Source organism: Alexandromys fortis, unplaced genomic scaffold (genome assembly GCF_014885135.2).
Source record: "Alexandromys fortis isolate MF-2015 unplaced genomic scaffold, M_Fortis_MF-2015_v1.1 scaffold_143, whole genome shotgun sequence".
Classification (NCBI taxonomy): Eukaryota; Metazoa; Chordata; class Mammalia; order Rodentia; family Cricetidae; genus Alexandromys; species Alexandromys fortis.
In genome coordinates this window covers 1,162,860-1,177,885 of record NW_026068044.1, presented here as the reverse complement: position 1 = coordinate 1,177,885, position 15,026 = coordinate 1,162,860, and the positions used below count along the sequence as shown (strand labels likewise).

Sequence of the window (15,026 nt, the reverse complement as noted above, 5' to 3'; positions counted from 1 at the left end):
CTTGTAGTCTTTCAAGATTTCCACATTTTTAGAATAAAAATTCTTTTTCAGAAAACACATTTTGTTTTTGTAAGCCAATTTTTTTTAATAAGAAAAAAATGTAACCCAGATACAAAAGGCCACAGAGGGTTTCATACCAGGAAGCAGTACTTAACCTACACTGGAGAAAACCAAAGAAGCTGCTGGCCACATGGAGTTGCCTCCTCTTGGGAGCCAGGAGGTGCCTTAGCTACAGTTTGTTTTGCTTACGGCAGGGCTCAGCCTCAGAGGCGATTGCAGTTTTATACAGGTCAACTTAAGCAGAGTGGTCCTTAAGGATCTGTGGCTGGCTGGCTGACCTAATCAGTGGGAAGCCTTTATAAAGAGCCCAGCTTCTCTCGTGGGACCTTTAGAGAAAGGAAGAACAAGACAGAGTAGAGTGTGATGTAAGCAGCTGTGTGTTCTGTGGGTGGAGGCATGCATCTTCTCTGCTTTCAACTCCCCGTCTGCGGGATGGGTTAAAGCAGAGACATTGCAGATAGTAAGAACGCTAGCTCCAGGGACTGCTTGCTGTCTTGCATGCAGTGACTGGCAGGCTTATGTACTTCTGACACTCAGTTCTGTCCAGCAGACTTTTTGAAAGAACGCGAGGTGCACCGACAATCTGGTTGCTCATCATGCCCTCAGTAGGTGTTAGAGCTTAATTGTAGGACGGTCAGGATCTCATAAACGACCTGTGCCCCAAGGACTTCTCACCTGCATGGACAAGAGTAATGCACAGTCACAAAGAGAAAAGTCATCATCAGAAAAACAGTCAGACAGGAATGAAGTCCAAGCACTTTCCATGAAACACTGTTTGAGAGTATGTGTTCTAAGCAACTCAGGGAACAGTGAGGACAGAGCTGTGTGTGCTAACACTTGGGGCCAGCTTTTCCTCCTTTAAATGGAAGAGCTTATGGAATAGGCAAGATGTCGGGAGCAGTTAGATGACTAAGAGGGGGAAATGTCATAGAACAGAGGCTATTAGATAAGACAAACAATCAAGGAGCATGGGGCTGCCTCACTGCAAACAAAGCAGTGACATTCACAGAGCAGGTACTAAGCAAAGGCTATATATAAGTGTGATCAATAGGACTTTGGGGAGGCAGAGGTTGCCCCTTCAGATCATGGCGAAGAGAATCAGGGTTGAGCTTTCAGAAGCGCGAGAAGGGTAAGGTGGAAAAGGAAGGGGTGTTTGTGTGTGTGTGTATGTGTGGGTCTCTGAAGTCAGGAATTCTTTGCACGGGTATTAAAAGTGGGCCTTTCTACACTGCTAATAGAACCGTCACAGGAAATCGCCTCCGTTCTTGGGCTGAGGACTCAGCCTAAGTTTAGAAAGACCTTTCCTGAAGCATCTTCCTAGACAAAGAGCCAAATGGAAAACATTGAAAAGGTTAAGGAAATTTTTTAATGAAAGCAGAGTTCAGAGCAGGAGTACTGTCTGTGCCTTGCAAGAAAGGACAAAGGGAAAAGCCAGGAGAGAGAACCACTTGCCTCAGGGCTTTATTTGTTGAGCCTTTTATTGAATTGATCATTAAAAAAAAAAGTATTCTACCCAGAATAATGGGAGCCTCTGGAGTGACAACCGTCCTCTGCCTGCTTGGGCCAACAAGAAAAAATTATTAATCAGAGTCTATTACTGTACACTTTAACTTTGTAGTCAGTGTATTCTGTGTGGCCAAAAGCTCGTTAGTGTTAAAGAGATAACTTACTGGATTCACTAACATGACTTTACCCTTCAGTCTTGTTCCTTCAGTCTTTGAAAAGAGCAACAATCTCGATTGCTAGGGATTTACCGTTTTGGTTTCGTTAACTTTAATCCCAGAAAGCATTGTGTTAATCAATTTACTCTGGTTTTGCAGCCAGTTTGAAGCCGTTATCGGTTCATCTTTGACCTGCAAGCCCTAAGCTGACCCTCTCCTTCCTTTATAGTGGAGCGGTGACTGGCTGTTGAGGGGACTCACGGAACTGTTAGCTTGTGAACGTTTTGAGCTCCCCTTCTGAGAACCTGCTTACTCTCTGTTTGCCTCACTCCTCGCCTACCATGACAGACTCTAGCTAAGTCATTCTACTCTGGACCCTAAGGTTCACCAAACAGCAGCCAAAGTAAAGTAAGAAAAGAGGAATGGGATAGGGAGACATAACCTTATTTTGATGAAATCACTGACTCAAAATAAATAGCTTGGTGCTGTTCCCTAAACTGGGCGAACATTTCTAGGAACAACAATGTGCCATTTGCTCTAATGGACCCAATCTGTCGAACATTTCAACACCACGGTTCTGGTCCATATTCACAAATAAGGTGTAGCCCTCCTGACAAAGCTGTATGTTGCTGTAATGGGAGAAAAAAATGCATTTAAATGTTTAAAAAATGCCTAAGCAAATGTCTTACTACAGAAAGTATTTGTTTGAAGGCTAAGCATAATTCAAACTAAACACATAAAATAAGCAATAAACTTCAATCTGGTGTTACTTAGATTCATGATTTCATTTGTGGTATTGCCTTTGTGCAGTGAATCTAATTAATTCATGATGAAACTCTAATACTTTGATAAATGATTATCGGAAGCAAAATAACCAAGTAATTGAGGGCAGAATGCAATTGCTGATGCTGACTTTCCTCAGCATATTTTGATGTGCCATAAATGTAAAAATATTTTATTGTCCTCTTTACATATCTTCATAATTAGAAGAGGAAATGAATTATCGCAAGTAAACATTATCTAGGCTCTGAGACAGAATGAGGTAAGACTTTAACATGTGTGACAAAATTATTTATGGCGAAACTATTAAAAACTTACAAATGTGACCCTGGGTTCTTTCCATATGGCTATTTTTATAAATTCTTACAAGCCAGAAGACTCCTCCCCCAAATATGCCAGGCTTAATTTTCTGCTCTATGGAGCACAGCTAGTGGGCTTGCAAGGCCCTGTGACATTTTCCACAGCGTGAGTTGCCAACCACTAGAAGCCTGTGGCAGAGCTTAATCTACAGTATACAAGCTGACAACTGGTGAAGAGAGGTTTATGTAATTTTTGCTAATATTCCTCTCTGGCGATTACATCACCGCCATGGAGTCCTCAAAGCTGAGCTGGTCAATGCCTGAGACGTTAGGGCTTTCTTCCCATGACCCGATACAGTCTTCCTGCCCTCTGCTCTACGGAAGGCTTGCAGTAACGTCTGCAGTCTTGCTAAATGCCTAAAATGATGGAGCACATTTGATTGCGCTGCCTTCAGCCTGTGTGAAGGCTGTGATTTCAGTCGTCACTATTTCTACAGAGTGGCCTACATTCGTTTCAATGTCTCCTGAAGGATGTTAACTAGTGAAATAATGGCTTACTGCTCCCCGTATTCTAATGATGCAGTCATTCGATCGAACCTATAATTTGAAGAATTTGTAATGACAGCAGTTAAAGTCAGTGGTACTAAAAAACTTTATTTATTGCATGGGTAGGCTCTAGTCCAGAGGAGAATTCTCCGCGGTGTTGTGGTCAGATATGCATGTGTGTCACCCAGTGCTGCTAATGTTGGAGGGAAATGTGCGTGTGCAGTCACACTGTGACACCTTTGTTTGGTTCTGTGATCTTTAATCGACCCTCTGTGTGCACAGTCATAAATAAGTAGACATTGTAGCCAACTGCAACACATTTGAACAACCAAATTGCAATTTTTAAAGATGAATTCCCATGAAAATTATTGCAGATTTTTGTTTCCTTCTTGCCCTAGATGTGGTCCTACCTTTCAAAACTAAGGAATTCATAGTTTGATATTGTTCCATGTTTAGATACTGTCTTACATGTCCTTTGGGGGAGAAAGAGAGTCACAAGAACTCTGAACACTCTACATTCTGTTGGTTGAAAGTGGTACTGGGACTACATTAATTCTTCAGTGATTGATTGACATTTTCTACAGTAGACTGTGCAGTCCCCAAGGGGACTGAATATGATCCACAGAAAAGTGGGACTCTACAGAAAAATTTTAGAATGAGTTTCATTTAAGAGACTTCAAACTAACTGATTGGTAATTGGATTAGATATCCTCAAAAAAGTTTGACATTTTATAATTATGCAATAGAAATGTGATTGCATTTACTTTTAAGATCTATAAAGTAACTTTTAAAATGACACAATTTCCACAAACTTAGCACCTTCACCAAATGTCAACCCCTTACGTAATGCTGATATTATAAAATCATGAATATTGATGTTATTTATAACCTGCTTCAAATGTTGCAACCATGATATACTTGTGTTTCTTGGCTGGCTCATGTTTTTCATTCATTCTCGTGGCTCCATCATTGTTTTGACTTAGAGAATTCCCCCAGACCTTTGCCTTCGTAACGTCGATGCTTTGTAAGAATGATGGCCAGTTGCTTAGGAGACTGTCCCTCAATTGCTTTGTAAAGTTTTCCTTTCTGACTAAACGCAGGCTGTTCATTCTGAGTCTGAAATCCCAGGAGGTTTGAGCTCACCCAGGAGGCTGAGGCTTGTGATGGCCAGTTGCTCACTTGGTTGCTGTGGTGTATGTCATTTTCATGCTTATACTCTATTGGCTACTAAGTGTCTTGTGGGAAGGCTGCCTGGGATTATCTAATATCCTATTTTTCCACTTTTTCCATGATTTTTTTTTCCTCACTACTTTTAACACTCAGAACTGATTCTTGCCTTCAAAACAATTGATAATGTTTCTATCAAAATTCCTTTCTTATGGTTCTTCCTATGCTTTTTCCATGTGAATTCTACTCTGCCTTCTTTCTTCCGGCATTCAGCTTAGTTTACCCTGCCTAGCTCTATTCTGCCTGGCATAGGCCCAAAGCAGCTTCTTTATTAACCAATGGAATTCACAGCATAACGAGGGGAATCCCACATCAAATAGTGGAGTAGTTGTATCATACAATAGTTTTTTTAATTCTTTTTTTTTAATTTTGGAGGATATTTCTTACTGACTTTTTACAATGGCTATATTAACATTCCAATGGCAATGTATAAAGTTTCTTCCCCCCATATATTTACCAGCATTTATTCTTTGTTCTTGATGATAGTAATTCTGACAGGGCAAGGTAGAATGTGAATGTACTTTTGACTTGAGTTTTCAGGGTGGTTAAATGTGTTGAGCATTTTTTTTAAAAATATACATACTGGTCATATGTACTTCTTTTTAAGAACTATCCAGTTGATTTGCCAATTTGTTGGTTGGGTGTTTGGGGGTTCGGGTACTTGAGTACTAAAAGAGCTATAGATTCTAAATATTAATTCAGTATCAAATGTCTGGTAGCCACAAAGCTTCTCGCATTCTGTAGGTGTTCTTTTCACTCTCCCAGTTGTTTCCCGTGCAATTCCATTTGGTAATTCTTTTTATTATTTTTGGGCTACTGGTGTTCATTTCCGAATTCTTTGCCTATCCCTCTATTGTAAAGTGTTTTGCGTTTATTCCAGAAGTCTTTGGCATTTTCCTGGAGCACGGTATGTCTTACATCAAAGCGTTTGATCCCTTTTCATAACTACTTTGTTCAGACTGAGAAACTCTCTCCTTTGTCATCAATATATTTAATCAATCGCACAGCCCTCAAATGCTGCACAAAGAATCCTCATACGTAAAATTTCATACCACTATGAAAATATTTAGCTGGAGTACAGTCTGTATGAACATTTCTTATTATTAAATCTATGTGATCACAGTAATGTTTCTGAAAATTCCTTAGTTTAGCTCCGTTCTTAGATTTCTAAGTGTGACTAGTTATAATGCAAGGCTCATATTATTTGTGAATTTCTGAACTTTATGTTATGTGTTATTGTATTGATTATTTTAATATTTGAAGTCATATTGTTGTTTCCTGATTTATGTCAGCCATATGTAGAGATATCTATCATTTGCTTACCAATTCAATTTGTCTGCATTTCTCTTGAAAATTGTTCATTTTTATGTAGGTTTTTAAACATGTGTGCATGTATGCCCCTAGAGTGGTCTCTCATACTTTTACTTTATTTCATTTCATTTTTCAGTAGTTAGTTCCTTTGTAATTTTTCATTTTTATATAGATTTGCCTTTTTTATTTTTCCTGGTCAGTTTTATGTCTTCCTTATTTTGTTACAGTTACTTTTTAAACAACTAGAGTATTGACTTTTGGGTTTTGTTTTTCTGATTTACTTTTGTTATTTCCTATCTTTGTCTTCAATTTCTTCCTGTATGCATTCTTTTTTATTTAACTGGAAATACGATTTTTTACTTTAGACATTTCATTCACCCTATAGAATATTTATTGAGAGAAATAAGGCAATATGTTTGGATCAAGCAATTTTTTTTTTGTGGAAAATAGCTTACCTTTTAAAAATTTTACTGTATTTCTTGCAAGTGTGGAAGACTCTATAGCTGGGGACTGTGGAATCCCATCGCTGGAAGTGGGGGATGGGCAGTTACAAGTTCAATATTAGCTAACGTTCCTTAGCCAAATCCTGTTTCTAAACAAAATAAAACTAAACTATCCCAAACCAAAAGAACAACAACAAACAAACAACAATAGCAACAAAAGCCAACCAACCAACCAAACAAGAAACAATGTAAAAAGTAGGTGGTGTAGAGGAATAGAGCCAAGAAAGAGACCAGATATAGCATGGACCTTGAAAGTCTGACAGGCATGGTTGAAGCCCCAGATCCACTCTTTTCTTGTCATCTGACTTTGGCACGTTCTAAACTTGGTGGTTCATCGTTTCTTTATTTGTAAAACAGAAATGAAGACACCTCATCTCTATGAGTACTGAGATGATTTCTAAAGATCACCAGCCAAAGGCGTCATATTGTATGATCAGTGCATCACATCACCTCTCCTTCTCCATTGTAAGTTTTCAGCAACAGCAGGAGAGAGAGAGACGGACAGAGACAGAGATGAGACAGAGAGAAAGAGATACAGAGAGAGGGAAAGACACACACACACACAGAGACAGAAAGTATAATAAGTATTCATTGAATACTTTAAAGAGCTTGACTTAGGGGAACTTAATTTTGTTGTTCCACAGGTGTCTCCATAGAATATAGAGTTTTCCCAAAGAGGTCAAATATGCGGGATTGATTGTCACAAAGTGATTGGAACCCTGACCGTGACTCAGAGATCCCACTCTTTACTTCCAATCCACATTATTCTCCTCTTGTTGGATAATTGCACTTTTTATTCAAAACCGACTCAGAGTCTGAATATGAATTATAAATGGTTGGCTGGTAGCTCAGGCTTACCATTGGCTAACACTTACACTTTACCCATTTCTATTAATCTGTGATCTGTGTGTTTTCACACGGCTTGGGGCTTGTTGTTTCATTCCTACACATCTTGCTTGCTGAGCAGCTGGCTGGCACCTCCAGACTCTTCTTGTCTCCTATCCGACGTTCTCAGTTTGACTTTCCCACCTAGCTTTATCCTGTTCAGCTGTTGGGCAGTCAGTTTCTTCATCAAACCATACAGTGGCAAATATTCTCAGTGTATAAGATTATTACCACAGCCTTCGGCGTTATTGATACTTTATTTTTAATTAGCGTGTAAAACACACAACACTGTTGGCTGACCTAGCCTGTTTGTTAAAAGATAAGAAACAGGAGCTGTTTCATAGATGTATCCGTTAGGACTAGGCCCTGCAACTCTGCAGTTTGATCATTTTGTGACTAACAGTATACAGAACGAGCAAGTTATATTTAGGAATATATACAGAAATGCATATGTGCATCTGACAACAAAGAAAAAAGAAGCCATCGATTTGAAGCAGAGCAAGGAAGAATATAGGGGAGAGTTTGGAGTGAGGAAACAGAAGACATAAATGATTGATTATATTATAATCTCAAAAATTAAAGAAATAGTGTAAAGAATAACAACCGTAAGCTGAGTTGCCAGTGTGTGAATAAATGTGTACAGATTATGTTGAAAGAATAACTGTGAGACTCTGTGAGCAGATTCCCATTCTTACTTTTCTTTACCACCTTCTCTGTTTCAGAAACAGTGAGTGGTACTGCTGGACCACTTCTAGTGACAACAGTTCATACCTTTTCCTGGGACACTTTCTTCAGAAGACCAGCACACGTCCAGTTTGCTCGGCTATCCTCCGAAATTAACAGGGTTCTTCTAGAGTGGACATCTTTAGTCTCAACAAGACTGGTAAGAGGGTAAAAATACCTTTGCTATTTAATGTCATGGTATGTTCTGTAAGATTTCTACTTTTTTTTTTTTTTTTGCTGATTGGAAAGATCCATCAGATAGAAATCATTGATGCCTTGATTGATATCTTCATCAGTAGCCAAGCAGATGCTCATCTATTTGAAAGTGTTGTTGTGCATAAAGTAACAGAGCTAACATTTATTGTTGGTAGAGCTTCCTATCAGGCGTTCTTCCCTGTAAAAACGTGTTTCAGTTTCATGAAACCTATAATTGCCACAGACTATGTTGGTTTTACCTCTGTAAAACTAATAGCTGTAAAATGAGGAAGCAATTTCTTTAAAATTGGCTATGATGAAAATGTGTGTGTTGTAATTACCTCTATGCAAATTGTTTTTCCTACCTGGGTTTTCCTCATTGTATTGCTCGTATCTGTAATTTATTCTCAAGCCTCTTTCTTCAGCTTTGGCATACTGTGTTATAATACATAAAATTGCCAGATATTCCTATCAGGGCTAAGTATAAGTGAGGCGGGGCTGGGAAAAGACTGAGGTGGAACCAGATGGTAGAGCAGGAGTCATTCCTGCGGGATTCCTGAGGAGAAGATAAAGCTGAATAAAGATAGCTCTCCATCTTCTAGACACCGAGCGGCTTCCTGAGAACAGAAGCCTGGGGATGAAACCCATTGATGGCTCACAGCATGAAACCAGTGGGTGGACAGACCTTGGGACATGGAAGCCACACAAAGGGGTCCCTTCTCATGCACACAGGTTATTCTTCACCTCTCATATCTGAGACTTTGGATCTAAATCAGTGCCTCGAAGACATAAATCAGGAAGTAACTGACTGTGTGAATGGAGACAATCTCCTAAGGTCCACATTTATCTGCAGTGTCCAGCAACTTTTTCTATATTTTTGATGATAGCAAGGAACTTATTTCCTCAAAATGTACTAGTAAGAAAGGCCTAGGATCTTGGAGTTTGAAGGTGCGTAAATGCCATTGTTCACAATACAGTGACTGAGAATAGTCTAGAGTCAGAGTAAAGATTATAATTTGATTTATGACCTTGGTACCTTCTAGGCATGACTTATGGGTTGTTTTGAAAATTGAAAATCAAACAAACTAATTCATAAATAGAGTCTCATACTAGGTCTGTTACTCAATGAGTGTTCAATAAGTAGGCATTATTTTACGAAGCCAATGTACAAATATTTGAATTGATGTTTTTAGGCTAACTGATCTTGATCTCAATGCAATTTTTTTTCTGTGAGGACTTCTCATCTGAAAGCTTTCTTATGTTGCGTTTTCCTTACTCTCACACAGCCCTCCCGGTTGGAACACATTGCTAGAGTTCTCAAGGGTAAATCTGAAGTCTTAAATCTGATGAAGATGTGTCTGAAGATGACTGTAGTTTCAAGTTTATCGTCATTTTGTCACTTCTACCCTCTCGATTTCTTGAGCAGAGTATCTGACTTTTCTAAATGCCCTTGTCTTTGAAACAAGAACAATAGACTATTTACCCACATTACCATCAACAATAAATGCTACAATCCACAGGGCATGCCGCAGTGTTGTCAAATGCCGGGTAGGCACCGTGAATATTGCCGTCGTCATGATCATAATTATGCTTTAATACATGCTCAGCTGCCTTTGCTGTGGTTGCCGATGTGCTTGGTCTACTTGGTTCTGGTTCTGGAGGCTCTCATTGCAGATGGTGTCTCACATTTCCGGGGTGCCACCATTGCCCAGCAGGTGCTGCTGGCCTTTAATTTGTCAAACCGAAAACAAGCGTCTCAAAATGTTTTTAATTTAGCTTTGGAAACATCGTCATTTAGGCCCTGAGTGCAGGGTGTTTAAGCAAAAATCTCATCTGTGATGCTGCTAAATCATCTCCATGGAAAACTACTTATAAGCTTTCCAAATGTTACCACTTCCAAGGGAAATTATAAAACATTGATTTTTTTTTCTAAAAGTCACCTTTATACTTTGATTCCAAAACAGCAGATTTTTTTCCAGCCCTTTTTTTATTTAGCATTTCCAGACACTGACTCCACCTTCAAGGTCATAAGACAAACATTCAGTAGGCATGTTCCACCACAGTCCACCACCCCTCCTCTATTGGTCTAACTTGGCACTCAGTTTTGTCTATGTGGTTTTGTACTTTTAGAATCTGGCTCTCTATTCTACCCTTAATGTCAACACTGATTTGGTTTATGATTTAAGACGTAATCAAGAAGAGAACTGTACCTGGTAGTAGACAAGTAGCAAACCACCCATGGCTAGTGAAGTCAGGGATCACAGTGGAGAGCCTACAGCTGCCACTTTACTAAATCATAACTAGAATCCATAATTGCATTCTAAATATGAGTCCTTAAACCCAAAAATAAGTGTAGTCCTCACCCCTCATTAAGAAAAAATAGTCATTTTCCAAAAACGTTGCGCAAAGCGAAAGCCCTAACACTAAACTTCCTTCAAGCCCCAATGAATTCACTTTCTAACCATGTCTGAACATTAGAATCATTTTCTCCTTAAAATCGCTACAATTCCTTATTGAATAAAATGATTTTGTCTGGCAACATCTTTTTGAATTTTAAGATTCTGTCAGAATAATCCATGTGCATGTTGCTATTATCAGTACTGCGTGGGGATTCTTGTTAAAGGTACAAGTATGAAGAGCTATCAAACCTTTTACAGAATTCCAAGGAGAAGCATTTTCTGTGGATTCTACGTCATACATAGTTATTGTTTGTTTTCGAGGCTGCATGCCTCTTCTGTCTGGTGGTCAATGGTTTGGCCTCATTACATAACTTGTTTCATCAGAGTGAATCTTAGTTTTGACTTTCAATATTTTAATGCTAAATATTAAGTCCATGTTGACTTGCTGAGTCTTGAAGCTTTAGAAACCATGACTTTGGTACCTGTGAAGTTTTGTAGGATGGGGCTGGGAGTGGGAAATGTTTTTTGTTGTTTTTGTTTTGTTGTTTTTGTTTTATGAATCTATAGCTGACCCTAGACTCACTGTGTACACAGGCTGACTTTGAACCCAGAGAGGTCCAACTACTTCTGCCTTCAAAGTCCTATGATTACAGATGTGTGCCTGGCTTATGTCAGTGGAATTTTAAACAAAAATAATTTTGTTAAAGTCTGTGATTTTAGTAAATCTGATAAATATAGTTTGTGTTATATTAGGAAACAGCATTGTGTTTAATTATGGTAAGTGATCTTGAAGTTTCGAGAACTATAGTCCGTTCTAGACTCCCACCCAGAGTAGGGATTGTTAATTGTCAGGTACCAGCAAGGCAAGGAATTTTGCTACAGTGCCCCTAACATTCTGAAGACCTCTGTGGGAAGATTTCTTTTACTTGAACTGTTGTGTCCACTGAAGCCCACGGAGTAGAGATATCTTGGTAGCATTTTAGTCTTCAGTGATTCTTCATCGCATACATGTTTAGATAGCCCTATGGCAGATGGGGAGAACGCCTTTTCTTCCAGGAGGCCAACTCTCTTTACCTGAGCCCCTAAGTTCTCAACACATCTTGCTTTATCATAGTAATTAGCAGACAGCGGTCCATATCTAAACAATGACTATAGGACCCTCTTTCCTATTCCAGGACAACAGAGTATCTTGCCTTGTGTACACTGACCTCCAGTTCTTCTTCCCCTCCTGCTACATGGTGGAGTGACATAAAGAATGATTTCTATTGACAAAAACCAAAACCAAAGTTATACAGAACTGACGAGCTACTAGTTTTTCCTGCATGAATGATATTATTTTATTGCCAGAAGGGAATATTTAAATATAAGTGAAAACTTGTTCCTGAATTATTAAGGCCAATTAAGTAGATGGTAATTTATGGGCTGTGGTCAAAACCCAGTCTTATTTGAGCCTAAATTCCAGGCTTTTCTATAAATGGAAGTTTCTGTCTCTCCCAGTCCTACAGCCATTCAGTCCCAAATAAACATACAGAGGCTTATATTAATTATAAACTGTTTGGCCTATTGCTCAGACTTATTACTGACTAGCTCTTACAACTTAAATTAACCCATAATTCTTATCTATATTTAGCCACATGTCTTGGTACCTTTTCTCAATGAACCATTCTCAGCTTGCTTCCTCTGTTTCTGGTTTGCAACTGTGTCTCTGGCTTTCCTCTTCTCAGAATCCTAGTCTGGTGGCTCTGTGTATACTTCCTGCCTGGATACTGGACTCTCAGCATTTTATTAAACTAATACAAATGGCAAATCTTTACAGTGTACAAGAGCATTGTCCCAAATCAGTACAACACATTGTTATGTTCCTCATTAGATAAATCTAAATTATTCAGTGTTTTGTGTCACTTGAGCAAAGCAACTTACATGAGAAATATTTGCTTGGCACACAGTTTCCTAGTTGAACATGGCCAAAAGAATGTGGCAGAGGACAGTAGAAACAGAGAAAACGGTAACTACAGGAGCAGGTGAGGTCAAGACAGGTCTTTCAATAACACATCTCAGTGTTCTACTTCCTTCAACTTAAACCTGTCTTGCACTTTCCGGTTATCTCTCATTCATTAAAGGATAAGTCCATTCATTAGATTAGATCCCCACTCACCCTAGATGACCCTCGGACAATACCTTACTAATATCCTAGCAGTTTCTCATCAGAGTAGATAGCAGTTGTTAACCTCCATTAGTCTGCAGAATGTTAAATGCATGCTTTGTCTTTGAGTTGGATACTCAGTATGCATATGTTGGACAAGCACACGGTGAGCATGTGTTATGGGCTATTGTCACAGAAATCTTAAATATGCAAGTAGGTAAGATATTTTCAAAGTGCTTCCTACTTGAGGCTATTTATATACAATAAATGTCTTAATCAGTGCCTTAGTGATGTATAATATGAGGCAAGAGGGACTATCTGGGAAATAGTACATTTGCATAATAATCTATAAAATTATTCTCTTTCCTTGTATTAAGAAGTGTTGATCTACTTGATCTAGGATTATTTAACATCTCATTCATTTAACTTCTGCCCTGTCTGTCATACTATCATTTTAAATGATGCAAACGTTAGTTTACAGTTTCCTTGTGAATTTCCAGAGAGATCCTCTCTGATCTGCTATCTTGGTATTTTTGGTACCAGCCGCAGTCCTTGGGAATAATAGGCACTCAATAAATAAGATTTTGAGTGGGTGATGGATAAGTATCATCTGATGCACATTCAAGGTTCACTTAGCAAGCCACTGTTGTAATGAATACTCACAGGCAATGTTTTACATTTCAAATCCAGGTAATTCTGTGATTGTTATTCTCATGTAATGAGGATACACTGAAACTGCTGGACTTCACAATAGCTGCTAGACACAGTGAAGAAATTGATTTTTTTTTTGTTCCTGGTCACTGTCTGTTATCTTAAGAAGTTCAATAGAATGACAAAAACTATGAAGTTTTCAACTATTTTTAACTATATTGGTTTTCAAACACACATAATTTTAAGGACTGTATAAAAACAAAGAGAAAGTTTGACAGGATAGACATCAATATGACCACTGGTAAAAGATACCATAGGAAGAATGACACAAAGTACAGCATGGGGATTGCTTTCCATCCCGCCTGGGAAGTCGAGGAGATGCTGTAGTGTCAGAACAGCAGACAATTTCACTCAAACATTTCAGGTTTTCCTAACTATGTCTTAGGTCTACGTCTGTTAACTTTCAACTGTTATAGCTCATAGAATTGAAAACTATTGCAAAGACAATATAAGTATGCATTTCCTAGGGTAATATTTAAACTCTTCTCCCATCCTCTCCCTCGTGTCCTCCTCCCAGTTAGTATGCCAGACTTTGTTGATCCCTAGGAGGGGCATTACACCCTCTGAGGAGTAGATGGTACACAAGGAGAGGAAGGAGGAAGAACTGGGGTTGGTATATAAAAATGGAAAAAAATTAAATAAAAAAATATTTAAACTCTGCCACTCTAAGAATCATTCATTCTAACAAACTGTTTAGAAACTAAATGTCAATCATGACTAATTAGAAAAAAACTACCACCCAGTGCAATCAGTAATCAATGATCCTTATCATTGCCTTTGCAATAGTTTTCAATTCTATGAACTATAATGTAGGTAGCAGTTGGCCTCTCAGTTTGTCATATACCAAGGTATCACTTTCTGTCTTTGTACATACCATGATGGTAATGTGTTTTAGATTATATATTAACCTGTAGACGTTTCTGATCTGAGAGTAAAAAGTAAAAGAAATCACTGCGATTGTTCATTTAAGCTGCTTTGTTCAGATCAACTATTGGTATTACCATGCAATATAAAACAAAGGAAAAGATATTACGTTTAGATTATCCATTGACTCTGCTCTACTGCAAAAGAATATTTGGTATTGTAAGATCATTTTCTTCGGAGCAGCATAGCCCCCTTGGTATAACAATTGAAGAATCTTTATAAGATATTTACCAGCCCATAGTCTCATTGACTAAACATCTCTGTGGTCCACATGCTGTCTCTTTGATTTTGTGTTAAGTTCTCTCTTCTCCGTCTTTCTACCCAACTTTTGCAGCTCAAGGGCTGCCAAGGTGTAATTTCTGTGGACTTTTCAAATTGCCCACCCAGAGATAAATGTAAATTGCTTTCCTCATTTCCATCAAAATAAACAAGACACACAACAAAAAGGAATTTAAGCAAAGGTGGATTTATTGGATTATAAATGGATTGATTACGGTGGGAAAGCAAGATGGCAGCTGGTCACATCGTGTCCTCAGGAAGTAGTACCATGGATCCTTATTTTGAGCTCACTTTCTTCTTTTTACTTTTTATTTGGGCCAAGACCCCAAATCTTGGGACTAGTGTCCCCCATATTTAGAGTGAGTCACCCAGTGTCAACT

General features: G+C 38.6%; 1 protein-coding gene across 5 annotated transcripts in view; it reads left to right on the top strand.

Moving 5' to 3' along the window:
- Dlgap1 (DLG associated protein 1) overlaps nucleotides 1-15,026 on the top strand; it is a 672,355-nt gene that overhangs the window by 90,621 nt on the left and 566,708 nt on the right. For all 5 annotated transcript variants that reach the window (XM_050166170.1, XM_050166171.1, XM_050166169.1 and 2 more), the window contains exon 2: nucleotides 7,995-8,155. The gene's annotated coding sequence lies outside the window, so the exon portion shown is untranslated. The remainder of the gene's footprint in view (nucleotides 1-7,994; nucleotides 8,156-15,026) is intronic.